The sequence below is a fragment of the Lampetra fluviatilis genome, chromosome 6, assembly GCF_964198595.1.
Source record: "Lampetra fluviatilis chromosome 6, kcLamFluv1.1, whole genome shotgun sequence".
NCBI classification, from domain to species: Eukaryota; Metazoa; Chordata; class Hyperoartia; order Petromyzontiformes; family Petromyzontidae; genus Lampetra; species Lampetra fluviatilis.
This window is the reverse complement of record NC_136280.1, coordinates 3,607,501-3,625,269: the sequence shown is the minus strand read 5'-3', so window position 1 is coordinate 3,625,269 and position 17,769 is coordinate 3,607,501. Positions and strand designations below refer to the sequence as shown.

The window sequence follows — 17,769 nt, the reverse complement described above, 5'->3', positions numbered from 1 at the left end:
TAGTAGTGGTGAGTGTAGTGGTGAGTGTACTGGTGGTGAGTGTAGTAGTGGTGAGTGTAGTGGTGAGTGTACTGGTGGTGAGTGCAGTGGTGAGTGTACTAGTGGTGAGTGTACTAGTGGTGAGTGTACTAGTGGTGAGTGCAGTGGTGAGTGTAGTGGTGAGTGTACTAGTGGTGAGTGTACTAGTGGTGAGTGCAGTGGTGAGTGTAGTGGTGAGTGTACTAGTGTTGAGTGTACTAGTGGTGGCGATTTGTCTATTTGTGTGTCTCCCTTGTGATGGGACTTTCTCGGATGAACGTTGATACTCATAAGGGGGCACACGGGTTGACCAATCCGGTCTGAGTTGGTCTGTGATGTTCAGGTGGGGAGGGCACTGATGAGAGGTTGACAGGTTTGGTGTCATCTCTCGATTTAAAGCTTTCGTGACTGCAGGGATTCATCTTCTTGGTTCTTTCGGTAAAGTCACGTAGAATGGAAATAATAAAATAATAAAACATAATAAAATAATTCTCACGACGTTTCGGCCACAACGCAAGCAGCCGTCCTCAGGTGAAGAACAGGGCTGTCGGACGCTGCCAAGCTTTGTGGTGTTCATTCAGACGCTGTCTTTCCGACAGACCTGTTCTTCACCTGAGGACGGCTGCTTGCGTTGTGGCCGAAACGTCGTGATAATTTAATTATATTATGTTGAATTTTATTATTTCCCTTCTACGTGACTTTACCGAAAGAACCAAGAAGATGAATCCCTGCAGTCACGAAAGCTTTAAATCGAGGTTTGGTGTTCCCGTCTCTCCGATCATCATCACGGTTGGCTCCGGTACGGCGCGAAAGAAGTTCACGCGCAGTTCACAGCAAGTGCACGCATCTCTCATGGGCTTCTTCTGTACGCACGTGAGCAGCGTCCTGGTAATGTAGTCGCATGTAGCTGTAATTGTGTAGAGACCCAGAGACTCACTCACACAGAGACCCAGAGACTCGCACAGAGACTCATACTCACACAGAGACTCTGACTCGCACAGAGACCCAGACACTCACACACAGAGACCCATAGAGTCACACAGAGTCCCATAGACTCACACAGAGTCTCAGACTCGCACAGAGACCCATAGACTCGCACAGAGACCCAGAGACTCACGCAGAGACTCAGACTCACACAGAGACCCATACTCACACAGAGACTCAGACTCGCACAGAGACCCAGAGACTCGCACAGAGACCCATAGACTCACACAGAGAGACCCATAGACTCACACAGAGTCTCAGACTCGCACAGAGCCCCATAGACTCGCACAGAGACCCAGAGACTCACGCAGAGACTCAGACTCACACAGAGACCCATACTCACACAGAGACTCAGACTCGCACAGAGACCCATAGACTCACACAGACTCATAGACTCACACACAGAGACTCATAGACTCGCACAGAGACTCATAGACTCACAGAGACCCATAGACTCACACAGAGACCCATAGACTCACAGAGAGACCCATAGACTCACACAGAGACCCATACTCACACAGAGACCCATACTCACACAGAGACCCAGACTCGCACAGAGACCCATAGACTCACACAGAGACCCATAGACTCACACAGAGACCCATAGACTCACAGAGACTCAGACTCCCACAGAGACTCATTGACTCACACAGAGACTCAGACACTCGCACAAAGACACCCACAGACTCACACAAAGACTCAGACTCACACAAAGACTCATAGACTCACACAGAGACCCATAGACGCGCACACAGAGACCCATAGACTTGAGCTGTAAATGTTAGAACCCACGCAACTGCCCACCTGAATATGATTCCCGCTAAACGGTTAACATCGGCGACAGATTACATAGACTATGTAGTGACTACATATTGTTTTTGGGGGGGAAGGACTAATCATGGGCCATCCCATCTGGTCAACACCACCACCACCACCCCATCCACCATCTATCGAGTGTTGCTGTTCCCTATCCTCCATAGGTGCTCGCTAACAGCACCCCCCCCCCCCAGCATTCTGCTCAAGGCTACCCCGGGGTTGTGGATGGTGGTGGGGGAAATCGGGGTGGTGGTGGTGGCTGTGATCCCCTTGTCTTTGTGTTAATATGCATACATATGCATGCGCGTGTGTGTGTGCGTGTGTGTACAGTCATTGTTATCCTTGGCACGGCTGCCCAATTGATCACTGCCACGGACAGCTGTGGCAGACAATCGGCCGCTCTGTCCTGACGGTGGCCACGATCGGAAAGAGAGAGAAAGCGAGAGAGAGAGAGAGCGAGAGAGATATCCATCGTTTCACACAAATGTGAGATTATACTTGTGCGAGATAGGCATGCACGTGGACACGCAAGATGCCACCACACACGCCCACCACCGTAAGTTACATTCACCCGTGTTTATAGATATGCCATCCTTGCCGACATACAGTCTACATGTGTAGATAATGCTCGTGCACACACGCCATATGTTAATGCAAACATATATAAACCATAAACGCTATGCATACCATAATGCACACTTAACACACATACACACCACGTTCAACCACGTGGCGTAACGCACGCACAATCACACTCCCACGAAAACACACAAAAGATAAGAAGATTCCCCCCGTGTAGCCTTAACAGACTTTTGGGGCAAGTGCTGTTAGCGAGCACTTATGAAGGCCGGCACGGCACACGAGGGGGTGGGTGGCCAGCACCACGCCCGGCCGCCTTTGTCTCTCCCAGCGACGATGTTTACCACACCCCCCACCGGGTTACTCGTTTGGGTGCTGAGTCGACCTAGGGGCAAGGAGGCCCAGGACCGGTTCAGATATATAATCATCACCCAGCGCCACCTTCTGTGCCATCTCAACCTGGGCTTGGGCCGCGGGTAGGTAGGCTCAGCCACAAATGTGCAATGCCCATCGCTGCTGCAAAGCGTTTGTGGCTGCGTGGTGAATTCGAGACAAAAGGTTCAGTGCGAGCCCCATTGTTACGACAAGCGACTTGGTCTCTCTGTGCTCACGATAATACTGATTCATCGGGTGCTCTCTCTCTCTCTGTGTGTGTGTTAACCTTCAGGCACACGTATGATGTAGCATGGGCAACAACAGGAAAATTAAAAGTGTCTTGTCGTTGTTGTTCGGGGTGGGGGGGAAAATAGGAACCGGAAAGAGAGAAAGACCGAACAGAGAATGCAAGGAAGGTGGAGTAAGCCATCTCATTATTCATCAAGAGAATGATGATGGCTTGACGACATCATAGAATTAGGTGCCACTACTTGAGCATGTGGGCACAAGACAAAGAGGAAAGTGGATTCAAATAACGAAACGTGCAGTGGACACCTGCAATAATCCGGGCTCTCTGCCCCCATGGGTCGTGATGATGATGATGATTAGCATCAGCAGAGTGCTGTTAGCACCATGTCGCGCCACCTTTGTCTCCCCAGTGCTGTTGTAGAGTCAGCCTCCAGGAGACCCGAGCACAGGGTCAGATATCAATGACAAATGGATGTTAGCCGTGGCCAGGAATCAAATAAAGGTGGCACACGCACGGTAATGTTGTCACGGCACTTGTGCCAGGCTAGGTGCACTTTGGGGCTACTTTCCGTGGCCTCGCATGCATAAAGATCCTGTGTAGAGCCTTGAACAGGCTGTTGGGGAAAGGGCTGTTTGCGAGCACCCGTTAAGGCCAGAATTGGAGGAGGCCAGCACCACGCCCGGCCGCCTTTGTCTCCCAAGTAGCGATTCACACGAAACCAGGCACTCATTTAAGGCTGAGTTGACCTAGGGAAGGGTCAGGGGAGTTTCAAATATTCGCAGCTGTTTATTATTGGTCGCGAGTGGGATTTGAACTTGGGTCTCCGGGTTCAAAGCGCAGCACGCTAACCACTTGCGCCACCGCTCCCCATACAAAGACAAAGATCCCCCGTATAGCCTTAACAGACTGTTGGGGCAAGGCTGGTACGGCACACGAGGGGTTGGGTGGCCAGCACCACGCCCACCCGCCTTTGTCTTACCAGTGGCAATGCTTACACACCACACCGGGTACTCATTTGAGGCTGAGTCGAACCAGGGGAGGAGGCCCAGGACCGGTTCAGATATACGGTAGAGACACACACATACACATAGCCTCACAGGCACACAGACAGACACACAGACACACACTTGAACGTGCAGGAGTGCAAAGATAAAGGATCACGCCACCGCAGACAGCCAGCCCCGGCCTCTTGAAAGAAATAAATATATAAGTGCTATTGTTTATTCATTTGGTTTAAAAAATTCATCAGACCGAGCGAACACTGTCAGCTCTCATTATAATATTTCCCAGTCCGCCCGACGCCATCTACAACGCAGGGCACGCTGCACACACACACAAGTGCAGCAGTGGGTTCTGGCTGAACACAAAAGATAAAGATCCCCCGTGTAGCCTCCGCAAGACTGCTGGGGCAAGTGCTGTCAACGAGCAACACCTATGAAGGCCGGCACGGCACAGGGCGAGGGGGGGGGCAACACCAAGCCCGGCCGCCTTTGTCTTCCCCAGTGGGTGATGCTTACACGCCACTGCGCAGGGAACTCATTTGAGGCTGAGTCGACCTAGGGGAGGAGGCCCCCAGGAACCGGTTCAGATAATCGTCACTGGTGTTGGCCGTGAGCGGGAATCGAACTCCGGTCATAGCCGGATTCGTAGCGCAGCCCGCTAACCGCTGCACCACCGCTCTCCCCCCCCCCACTCTAGCTCTCTGTGGCTGCAAAAAGACAAAGATCCCCCATATAGCCTGAACAAACTGTAAGGGCAAGTGCTGTTAGCGAGCACCTATAAAGGCCGGAACGGTACACGAGGGGGTGGGTGGCCAGCGCCACGCCCGACCGCCTTTGTCTCCCTAGTGGCGATGTTTACACACCGCACCGGGTACTCATTTGAGGCTGAGTCGACCTAGGGGAGGCCCAGGATCGGTTCAGATAATCATCACCGGTGTTGGCCGTGAGCGGGAATCGAACCCGGGTCGCCAGGTTCGTAGCGCAGCGTAGCGCTAACCACTGCGCCACCGCTCCCCTCTGTGGCTGCTAACACACATGCACACACACACGCACAGGTGAACATGTGTGCGTGTGTCAGGTACAATGCGTACATGGACATCTGTGAAAGAGAGCTTCATAGCTCATCGGAATCCTCCGGTATCAAAAACAATTCTGATAATGCACACGGGTGTAGCGGCAAGTGTCGGGGTTAGCGGGCCGCGTGTGGAGCGGCAAGGGTCGGGGTTAGCGGGCCACGCTCCGAACCCGGCGACCCGAGTTCGATTCCCGCTCACGGCCACCATCACCGGTGACGATTATCTGAACAAGTCCTGAGCCTCCTCCCCTAGGTCGACTCAGCCTCAAATGAGTACCTGGTGCCATGTGTAAACATCGCCGCTGGGAAGACAAAGGCGGCCGGGCGTGGTGATGGCCACCCACCGCCCTCGTGTGCCGTGCCGGCCTTCGTAGGTGCTGCTCGCAGCACTTGCCCCGACGGTCTGTTTCAGGCTTGATATGTGTGGTGGCGAGTTTGTGCATGTTTGTATCTAATACATACATACATGCAAGTATGTGTGGCCGTGTGTATGTATATACGGACAGTGAGTGTCTGGACAAATTAACTCAACATGTCGCTATTATTAATTCATCTTAGGGCAACGGCAGTGTATTTTCACCCGCTGAAGTTTGGATTTTAAAAAAAGATAGATATGTAAGCAATATACGTTTCTGTACCATTGTTGTACTGTTCTCCTGTGCTCCCAATGTCTGTCTATCCCCGCCTACATCAACCCGCACGAGACCAACGTGGTGAAAGTGCGGTGGGGATGAAAACAATAACCCTCGTGAGCTGTCCCGGTCTGGGGAGGTTCTCATCCAGAGAACGGAATGACAAAACGGAGGGACGTAAGTTCGCACACAGGTACACGTGTTAGCAGCCTCTGCTACTAATTCTAGATTTGAAGCTTTCGTGACTGCAAGGATTCATACTCTTAGGTGTTTTCGGTGAAGTCACGTAGCCTCTGCTATGGCTCAGGCCCCTGTTGTAGACTGCTGGGGCACGAGCTGTAAAGCGAGCACCGATTAAGGCGAGAACGGCCAGAAATTGTGGGCAGTGGTGTGGCCGGGAGCACGCCTGTGTGGCTGCCTCGGACTCTTCTTCCCAGGGTCCGCTCATGTGTACATACCTCATTGGGTCATTATTTAATGCCGAGCCGAGCTAAGGGGTGGCTGGCCCAGGACAAGTTCTGCTGCTGTCGCTCGCCACTGATGATAGCCGTGGCTGGGAATCGAACTTGGGTCGCCTTGTTCATAACACAGCGCGCTGACCACTGCACCAGGCAGGGTCTCGAATTCCTACCTGGTGTTAAAAACACATTCCTGCGGAGGGAACTGGTAGGAACGTTGGGTTGCTCGGTCAATGGCCAGGGTCAACGGCGGCGTGGTGTATTCCGCAAATATGCCCGACTGTGAGGGCGGGCACAAGCCGGCGTGAGTAGGTTAAACGTTGAGTTTTATAAGGGCACCACGGGGTGACCAGCCCCTCCCCACCCAGCCCCTCCCCACCCTCCCCTCCCCACCCAGCCCCTCCCTCCCCACCTAGCCCCTCCCCACCCTCCCCTGCACGACGGACGGACACAATAATCCCCTGTGGGCTGGTGTAACCAGAAGGTTCCTACCAGTATATAAAAAAAATACCTTAAACTATATACCATACACACCGATACATTCATGTATAGGACATACATTTTTTAATTGACTTCAGAATGTTTTTGTTTTCACCGGAGGAATCCGATGAGCTATAAAGTTACTTTTCACAGATCTCCAGTAGTTTTCACGACGAGCCAAACTAGGGCTCCCCCTCCCCTCCCAATGTTTCCAGCTTGCAGAGGTTGTCATTATATAAACACAGAGCAAGATACACACTTAGGAATATAGAGTAGTGCATACATCTAGAGTGTAGACATTACCATATCGGAAAGAGATATGTACACATAGGTCTACAAAGACAAAGATCCCCCCCCCCGGTATAGCCTCAACCGACTGTTGGGGCAAGTGCTGTTAGCGAGCATCTATGGGGGCCGGCACGGCACACGTGGAGGATTGGGTGGTCAGCACCACGCCCGGCCGCCTTTGTCTCCCCAATGCTTTACACACCGCACCAAGCAGAGTCGAACTGGGGGTTGCGAAGAAGCCCTCGCCTCGAGTTGCGCACGAGAAATGAGACACCAACTTCCTACATCAACCTGAGCATTGTCAACCATAATTCAAGCCCGAGCTATGAGCAAACACTGCACACTGCACAAACACACAATCAAGACACAAGTGTACGGGATGAAACACACTGCAGAAATGTTTTACTTCTCTGCATAATATAATACGTACAGAAGTAAAACATACGAACATCGTATTATTACGTCTCATTGGGCACACACACACGCAAGCACAAATGTCGAGTGGCACATTCACACAACAACAACCGCCATTCGCCACTAAGTGGCGGTGATGTCACCACGACGCTTGTGCCAGGCCATGTGCACCTTGAGGCTACCACGTGAAGTGTCGAACGCCCGCTGGCAGGAGGTCACGGGGCAGACCCAGCAGGTGCCACGGGTCGACTGACATATACACACACAAACACATGGCGACAGAGACTGACACAGACACACAGAGTCCTAGACTAAGTACAAATTCTAGACTAAGTATATAGACTGACACAGACACACATAGAGTCCTAGACTAAGTACAGAGACTGGCATATGCAGAGGAACAGTGACAAGACAAATACACAAACGAGCATGTGCACAGAGATTCAAGACAAAAACACGCACACACAAACAAGAACAATGACCCCCATAGTATATATAAATAAAAACACGGTGGTCGAGAAGTCCCTATACCCCTGCACAATACATTTACTTTAAAGCTGTAACTCACAGAGGTATATAGACATCTCGCCCGCCCTGTGTATACGCTACTACAGTACTGCATAGTGCACCACAGAGCCCTTCGTCACATCCATTACCCATGCACCTTGGAGTGTCAACCCACACGGTTTACCCCGTATTCTTGTACAGGCAAATTTAATTTCCAGGTCCATACAGCGTACAGCCGTTTCAACATGGTGAGTGTACTAGTGGTGAGTGTACTAGTGGTGAGTGTACTAGTGGTGAAGATTGTCTATTTGTGTTTCTCCCTTGTGATGGGATTTTGTAGGATGAACGTTGAGATTTATAAGGGCACGGGGGTGACCAATAAGGTCTGAATTGGTCTGTAATAAGGTAGGGCACTGATAAGGGGTTGACAGGTATGCAGCACTGTATAGTATAACACAATCTGAAATAAAACAAGTGCCCCTGCATTCATATACTGTACGGTCTTGCAGGGTAATGTTACAACATAAATAAGCAGACAATACTGCACATGCCTCCTTCAAATATTTGACCCTCGACGTACAAAAAAAAACCACCCCAAGTATTCATTTACACATCTCATCAGCCACATGGCCTTCTGTGAGTGCATCATTTCACTGGTGGCATTGGTTCAATAAAGAAATCTCTGGACAGGTGTTCGACGTTCAATGCCTCATCAGCAGAGTCAGGCTGACAAGAACCATGGTGGTTGAACTGCCAGACTTTTATAGTCCAGGACTAGTTTTGACGTTGAATGTCTCATCAGCAGAGTCAGGCTGACAAGAACCAATGGTGGTTGAACTGCCAGACTTTTATAGTCCAGGACTAGTTTTGATGTTCAGTGTCTCATCAGCAGAGTCAGGCTGACGAGCACCAATGGTGGTTGAACTGCCAGACTTTTATAGTCCAGGACTAGTTTTGACGTTCAATGTCCCATCAGCAGTCAGGCTGACAAGAACCAATGGTGGTTGAACTGCCAGACTTTTATAGTCCAGGACTAGTTTTGACGTTCAATGTCCCATCAGCAGTCAGGCTTTATTGATAACCAAGGCCGGTTTTAACTGCCAGACGTTAATAGACAAACCCCCACCCCCTTCTCTGTTAAAAAATAGTTCCTTACTTGGACACACCACAGTTCTGTATATGCAGTACATATCACAACACAACACAATTCAGTGTGTACGTTGGTGCTGTTGACTGCTGTATTGATCACCACTGTATGTGCTACTGTGCCTGCACAGGCCCGGTGTGTGTGTGTGCTCAATACTGGCGTGTGAATGATTAATAATGTAATGTAGTCATCCCCATCCTCAACGTTTGGTGGTGACACGGGAGAGTGTGGAGGAGGAGGGAGGATGAATAAATGAATGCAGGCGGATTCTAAATTAAAACGAAACTATTTTTTTTATCAGGTAATGGCCCAGTGACGTATGCAGCTCTTTTTCAAAAGCGACCTGACCACAAATGACAGCTCAACGAAGTGGGCTTATCATCATCACGTGGGACCTTTATAGCAGCAGCCAAATACACTAAGCGCGTGATGTTGATTCTAAACGTGGAGGGGGGAAACTGGGAGGACCCGGAGAAAAATCCACGCGACCACGGGGAGAGAGAGAGACACGCAAACTGCAAATATACAGCAGCAGGCGTCACGGTCGAGATCGAACTCACGACCTCCTGTGTACCAGGCGAGGTAGTTAACATCTACTAGCCACCGTGATGATGATGAATTGACACTGCAAACTCTAAATATACAGCAGCAGCAGGCGTCACGGTCGAGATCGAACCCACGACCTCCTGTAGACCAGGCGAGGTAGTTAACATCTCCTAGCCACTGTGATGATGATTATGACAGAGAGACACGCAGAGTCTTGATTTGAAGCTTTCGTGACTGCAGGAATCCATACTCTTTGGTTCTTTCGGTAAAGTCACGTAGGTAGAAAATTAGCAGACTAAAAACGATAAGTCGTACGCAAACATTACAGGGCACGCAAGTGATATAATATAGTGGAAGTAAGTACACAGATTACACACAGTGTAAGGACGCGCTAAGCGACTTACACAGTGCACACACAGGACACACTTTACAGACTCTGCACTCAGTACCAGAGGTGGGACAAAGTCATTGTTATGCAAGTCCAAGTCGAGTCGCAAGTCATCAAATTCATGACTCGAGTCTGACTCGAGTCCAAGTCACATGACTCGAGTCCACACCTCTGCTCAGTACAGTAAAACCTTGGATTGCGAGTAACTTGGTCTGCGAGTGTTTTGCAAGACGAGCAAAATTTTTAAATAAATATTAATTTGATAAACGAGCGAGGTCTTGCAATACGAGTAGTACGTGTATATACGCTTTGTCTGCCGATTGTCACGTGATCACAGCTGATGTACGAGTGCTTTGATATACGAGTGCTTTGGATTACAAACACGTTTCCGGAACGAATTATGCTCGCAATCCAAGGTTTCACTGTATACGCTGTCGTGCACACACACACACAGCATGCTTGACTGTGTGACCTCGTATACACAAAGTGTACAACAACAATGGCACGGTACGGGTCTTCCTCTATTCTTGGTACTAGGGTCGTTGCCCGAAACGTCGTTTATTTCCCATTTGAAGGCCACATTTGCTTGTTGACGAATGTGTCGCGGGCTTGTTGTTGTTGTTTGTTCACTACTGCACGTCGTAACCATGTGTACACACACACGTGGTAGACCCTCGCACAAGGCGACACACACACAGAGGGCACACGTGGTGTACACACACAGCGTGTGCTGTTCGCTACGGATACACAACGCAACAACAACAGCAGCAGCAGCAACAACAGCAGCAGCAGCAGCAACAGCAGCAGCAGCAACAGCAGCAGCAGCAACAACAGCAGCAGCAGCAACAACAGCAGCAGCAGCAACAACAGCAGCAGCAGCAACAACAGCAGCAGCAGCAACAACAACAGCAGCCCCCCCTCCCCACCAAAAAATAAAAGATGCTTCAAATCGCTTTAAACTATTGTCATTGTCGTGCGTATTTAATGTGGCACTGCACTCTGATGTTGTAGGAGAAAATATTTATTAAAAAGTCTATTTAATTAAGCAAAACGTGTTGTCTATATTTAAAGTTGCGCATTTTGATGTGACGTCACATTTCTCAACCCCCCCCTCCCCCCTCGTCACAAATGTCTGACCCCCCCTCCTAGGTGCGTGACGTCATTTATGGACGACCCCACGGGGTGACACTGCAGGGTAATCATATTAGAACCACCGCCACACAAAGGCAGTGTCTGCAGACCACGCTGCACTGTACAAGGGTCACGGCGTGGCGCACTGTACACACACACACGTGTCGTGAGGATACACAACACGGCACTGTACTCTTAAACACAGTACAACACACTGTACTGCACACACACGTGTACTACACACACCACACACACACGTGTGTGTACATACCACACACACACACACGTGTTACCCTGTGTACGATATTGCACACACCAAATACTGGACTGCAGTACACAAATACACACACACACACGTGTGTATTTGTGTACTGCACTGTGTGTATGTGTGGTGTGTGTATACACACCACACATACACACATACACACCACACACACCACACATACACACGTGTGTATACACACCACACACACACGTGCACACACACATACACACGTGTGTGTACACACCCCACACACACACACGTGTATTTGTGTACTGCACTGTGTGTATGTGGTGTGTGTGTGCAGTATTGTACGCGGGGTAAACACGATGGCAAGCGGGGTGACAGCGATTCATTCTAACCAAACGCAGTACTGTACGAGTAGGCATACCGATACTGTGTACAATGCATCGTGCACACAACAAAGAAGCCACGGTAACAATACAGTAGTACCACTACTATAGTACGGCTTACAGGCGGAATAAGACATCCCCACATGTCACCTCTAATATAACCCCCGGTGCTGGAGTTTTGCACTCTCACTTGAGTCTGAGTCGACCTAGGAGAAGCCCAGAACACGTTCAAGTACCCACAGACAACGCTTCCCATCTCTCTCTCGCCTGTCGTGAACAATGGATAACAAAAGCGCATTTTGAAAGCCACGTTTTTCGTAAAATAGAACACGCACACACACAAACATACTGTACTGTTTATATATCGATAAAGATATTAACACCGGAGCAAATACTGTAAAAGCTCAACAATCGAAGGGTTTTCCCGTTAAACACATCACAGGATGCCAACAGCCTCCATCTCATTAGTGTTGATGATAAACTCACGTGTCGTTTGTGTGTGTGACGTGTGTTGTGTGTGATGTGTTGTGTGTGTTATGTCTCTATGTGTGTGTTCTGTGTGTTGTGTGATGTGTTGTGTGTGTTATGTCTCTATGTGTGTGTTCTGTGTGTTGTGTGATGTGTGATGTGTGTTGTGTTGTGTGTGATGTGTTGTGTGTGTTATGTCTCTATGTGTGTGTTCTGTGTGTTGTGTGATGTGTGTTGTGTGTGATGTGTTGTGTGATGTGTGTTGTGTGTGATGTGTTGTGTGTGTTATGTCTCTATGTGTGTTCTGTGTGTTGTGTGATGTGTGTTGTGTGATGTGTTGTGTGATGTGTGTGTTGTGTGATGTGTGTTGTGTGATGTGTTGTGTGATGTGTGTGTTGTGTGATGTGTTGTGTGATGTGTTGTGTGATGTGTTGTGTGATGTGTGTGTTGTGTGATGTGTTGTGTGTGTTATGTCTCTATGTGTGTGTTCTGTGTGTTGTGTGATGTGTGTTGTGTGATGTGTTGTGTGATGTGTGTTGTGTGATGTGTTGTGTGTGTGATGTCTCTGTGTGTGTGTTCTGTGTTGTGTGATGTGTGTGTGTTGTGTTGTGTGATGTGTGTGTTGTGTGATGTGTTGTGTGTGTGATGTCTCTGTGTGTGTGTTGTGTGTGTTGTGTGATGTGTTGTGTGTGTGATGTGTTGTGTGTGGTATGTCTCTATGTGTGTTCTGTGTGTTGTGTGATGTGTGTTGTGTGTGTGATGTGTTGTGTGATGTCTCTGTGTGTGTGTTCTGTGTGTTGTGTGATGTGTGTTGTGTGTGTGATGTGTTGTGTGTGTTATGTCTCTATGTGTGTGTTCTGTGTGTTGTGTGATGTGTGTTGTGTGATGTGTTGTGTGATGTGTGTGTTGTGTGATGTGTTGTGTGTGTGATGTCTCTGTGTGTGTGTTCTGTGTGTTGTGTGATGTGTGTTGTGTGTGTGATGTGTTGTGTGTGGTATGTCTCTATGTGTGTGTTATGTTGCTGTGCGTGTGTGTTGTGTGCTGTGTGTGTCATTTGATGCGTGTGTTATGTTGAAATGTGTATTGTGCTACGTGTTAAGGTGCAACGTGTGTTATGTTGCTGTGTTATGTTACTGTGTGTGCGCTCCCCTAAATAGCAAACACACAATCATCAACTATGAAACATCCACAATTCGGTACTGAAATCAATGAGTTATATTATTTTATTTTTTCCTATCTACGTGACTTTACCCAGAGAACCAAAGAATATGAATTCCTGCATTCACGAAAGTTGTAAGTCAATAAAAGTGCTGTCATGTCATTTGTTTAATCTGGGGGCGAAAGCAAACACATTCACTTAATCTCAAAAAGTTTGTTGTATGGCCAAGAGGCTCCTGAAACTGGATGTTTGACCAATTACTTGATAACTAAGCAATGGGTTTTTTGTGCCTTAATTAAGGAACCCCACGTGCCTGGAGAAACCCCACAACGTAATAAAGCCCTTTGTTACAACAGCAATTATCACCGGTAACAATGGACTCGTTTAAAGCCATTGTGACGAAACAACTACTGCATGTGTAACTCTTAACGTGGCTGAAACTCGTGTGAACATGCCCCCTTTGAAGATGGAGTTGTTTTAACCCAGATTCTCCCCCCATACTTAACCTACAAAATTAACCCGAACCCGCAAAACAACCCTAAACACAACAGGATCACTCTGAAACCCCAACACCAACCACTGAATCTTAACCCAACGCTAAACAGAGCCCCCCCACCCCCCTAACACTAAACTTTAGGACGAACCCTATCCCAAGTAACATCTAACGGTGAAAACAACGCACCACATTCTTCACCATACCCACTAACACAGTGGCAGATCAGCACCCCAAAACACTGATCATATAACACGACACTTCAACTTAACCTGAACTCTGCCAATAACACTAAACCCGTGTCTCTAACCCCAAATGGCAACCTGTGTTTAAACACGCCACACTCCTGACAAGTCTGCATCCTCCGAACAGAGGTTTATATTTAGCAGACAATGTACACGCCATGTGCTCTGCTTTTCATCCCCATTGCCTTGACGTTTTACATGGGAAGCAAGGACACACACGCACACGACAAACACATTCACACACATTGCGTACACACACACACCTAAAACTCACACCGTGTCCAAACTAAATCTCATGTCAAACTCTAGACTCAATGTAAAACAGAATTTTTATTTTACCCTCTTCATAACGCAGCCGAAAATGTACCCCCGCTGTGATAAAAATAAAAATCTTTATAACACGCAATGTAAGAAGAACTTTGCCAATCCACTGCTGGATGAAGGACATCCAAATGCCACGTCAATCATAGTCGGATGATCGTTTGACAACACAGCAATGGTTCAGGTCGTGGGTAGTTCATTCACAAAGGATGCAGATCAATGCGAGTTGATGGGACCACAGGGGAACCAGAAAGGGTTCCGGATATCACCGGCCACTGATGATGATGATGTTGGCTGGGACTCTAACCAAGATCACACAAACACACACATCTCGGGCAACCAGGTTATGATTGCTTTGCTTGTGAATGTGGAAATGAGTGGGACTTTGTTGGTAAGAGCGGTTCACCAAATGCACAAACCACACACACCAACAACACACTGGCAGAGAGACGTGAGATCAAATCTTCATGGAGGGCGCTGTAGTGTGGCTGGAAAATTAAATTATTGCATTGTAACCCTCCATCGTACACACACTGGAGAGGTTTCTAGTGTGAGTTTCACAAGCTCCAGCTTCTGCGTCGCAGTTAACACATTCAGAGCACATACGAACATACACAACTCACTTCACATACAAAAAGCACAGTGGGTACACGTGTCTACACGACCAATGGCATATCCACAGGACACAATTCAACATTCTCACACATTGCACCCGGGAATAAAAATAATAACTGCACAGTTATGACAACATGATTAAGATTCACACATATATATACCACGTACAGTGTACACATGTGCTTGCGAACTGTGCAATATCGAGGGAAGATGACTTAATATTCATTTGAAGTGTGTGTGTGTGTTGATGGGTGCTCACCAACTCTTGCCCCGGCAATCATCCTAACTTACACACGAGTCTTTTGATCTTACGTTGAGCTTATGTTTGGTAAGTCAGTGGGTACACGGTGTGTTTGATAATAATACTGACACTATACACAGTACTCTGCTGCTGTAACACTGACGCTCTAACACAGCATTGTGAGTCTATGATGTGGTGGGATTATACACAGCACAGGATTACATTTCGATTTAAAGCTTTCGTGACTGCAGGGATTCATATTCTTGGTTCTTTCGGTAAAGTCACGTAGAAGGGAAATAATAAAAATATAAAACAATACAATTCTCACGACGTTTCGACTGCAACACAAGCAATCATCATCAGGTGTGAAATCCACAGCAAGAAACATTTTTTCCCCCAAATTTCCTTGCTGTGCATGTCACACCTGATGACGATTGCTTGTGTTGCAGTCGAAACGTCGTGAGAATGTAATTGTTTATTATTATGTTATTTCCTTTCTAGCACAGGCTTACTAAACATGGCACAGACTCACCTGTTGCGACATCGCCAATGTCTCGTGTTAAATTAATAAGGACATGGAGCATACGTGTCCCTTTAACACACGCAGTAATGCCATAGGGTAGCACCATAACAATGATTGCAATAGTACTACTAATAACTTTATAATTAAAAACAATACATTACCACACCTCAAGTGGTGGTTGTACGTCACTGCCAAAGTATTTTTTTCGGTTGTTGTCATGTCCATTCGTACGTTATACACACACACACAAAGTTATAATTTATACTGCAGGGTTTTACTTTATAGAGCACACAACACGGTTGTGGCTGCACATGCAAGCGGGCACGTGTGGATAACATTAACATCGTCGTGATTCTCTGCCGTGTTCCAGCCACTGCTGGATGAGACTTATTATCAAGAACCTACACGTGGATTTACCGCAATGCATTACATTACGAATTCACAATAAGGTGTTGGTGGGTCCTCCCGTATATATAATATGTAACCCTGTGTGTCTGCTACTCTCTGCACATTATCTATGAACGAACTGTGAGTAATATTCATAGCGACAATGGTGTATACCGATCTATGTACACAATACTGCTCAAATAATAATTATAATCTTCTAATAGTGTCACCCACATGGACCATGGAAGGGATTTATCCGGGGGGTACCCAAAATCAGAAATGTCAAGTGCAGGGACACGACGGACTTTGAGATCCTTCAAAAAAGACACCGCGAAAAGTGACACCAACAGAGGAATAACCCTGGACCAAGAGACCCCAAAAAGGGACCCCCCTCAATGGCAACATTGAATAGAAAGGGGACCCAAAGTAAAATAACCCCCCCCCCAATTGTATTTTTTACTTTACTAAAAAAAATCGACCAAATAAGACACACAGAGAGAGACCTTGCCGATCAAAGCGAAGACTCTGAGACTCATGAGAGATAGAGAAAGAGAGACCTTGACCCATGTCTGGCTGACGACTCAGACAATGGGGGATGATCTCGGGATGAAAAGGGGATAGGGGGACCCCCCCCCCCCAAGGTGACCCCCCCACAAGTGGAGCATACAACATCACAACGACTACTCGAGACCACAACTGGAGTGGCTGACCTCGCTACTAATAAAATAAAATAAATACAATTTAAACGCCCACCCCATACGACCTTCTCAGCACCCAACGTCCTTGCCCGGTATATATATTAGAAGAAACAAAACAAATAATAATAAAAAATATATTGCCAAACAACATACCTTAACTCGTGAGATGACCACCACTACCACCACTAAACCCAACCACGCACGGTTCTAGAACGGACGTGGAATCCAAGAGGCTCGACCCAGCAAAGCAAGAGACGCGAGAACAATGGCGAGATAACAATGGCGAGAGAACAATGGGGAGAGAACAATGGGAGCAGAGCGGATGCGGTGTGGGGGTGGCTTGCTGGGGGAGAAGGATGGATAAGAGATGAGAAATTTTACAAACAGCAGAGACAGACCCACGTGTCTCGTTGCTGCTGCTTCTGATGGTGGTGGTGATGATGATGGTGGTGATAATGGTCGTGATGATGATGTGGAGTGGTGGTGATGATGTGGAGTGGTGGTGATGATGATGATGTGGAGTGGTGGTGATGATGATGGGGAGTGGTGGTGATTATGCTGATGGTGGTGCTGATGGTGGTGATGATGGTGGTGGTGATGCTGATGATGATGGGGAGTGGTGGTGGTGATGATGATGGGGAGTGATGATGATGGTTATGCTGATGGCGCAAAAAAAAAAATCGAAGGTGGCACGTTGCTGCCACCACGCCGCCACTGGGGTGATGACGGTACCGTCTGGTGGTGGTTGGCGGGGCTGTCATGGGAATGATGATGGTGATGATGGGGGATGATGATGGGGATGTTGATGATAGTGGTGGTGGGGGGTGATGTCAGTCGGTATTAACCGTGAGCTCTACGACCCAGCAGCAGTGCCGGGTAGCGTGGCTCCTTCACGGTCACGGCCACCATGTTACC

General features: G+C 48.1%; 1 protein-coding gene across 7 annotated transcripts in view; it reads right to left on the bottom strand.

Moving 5' to 3' along the window:
- LOC144933057 (homeobox protein cut-like 1) overlaps positions 1-17,769 on the bottom strand; it is a 198,265-nt gene that overhangs the window by 179,237 nt on the left and 1,259 nt on the right. The window lies entirely within an intron of this gene.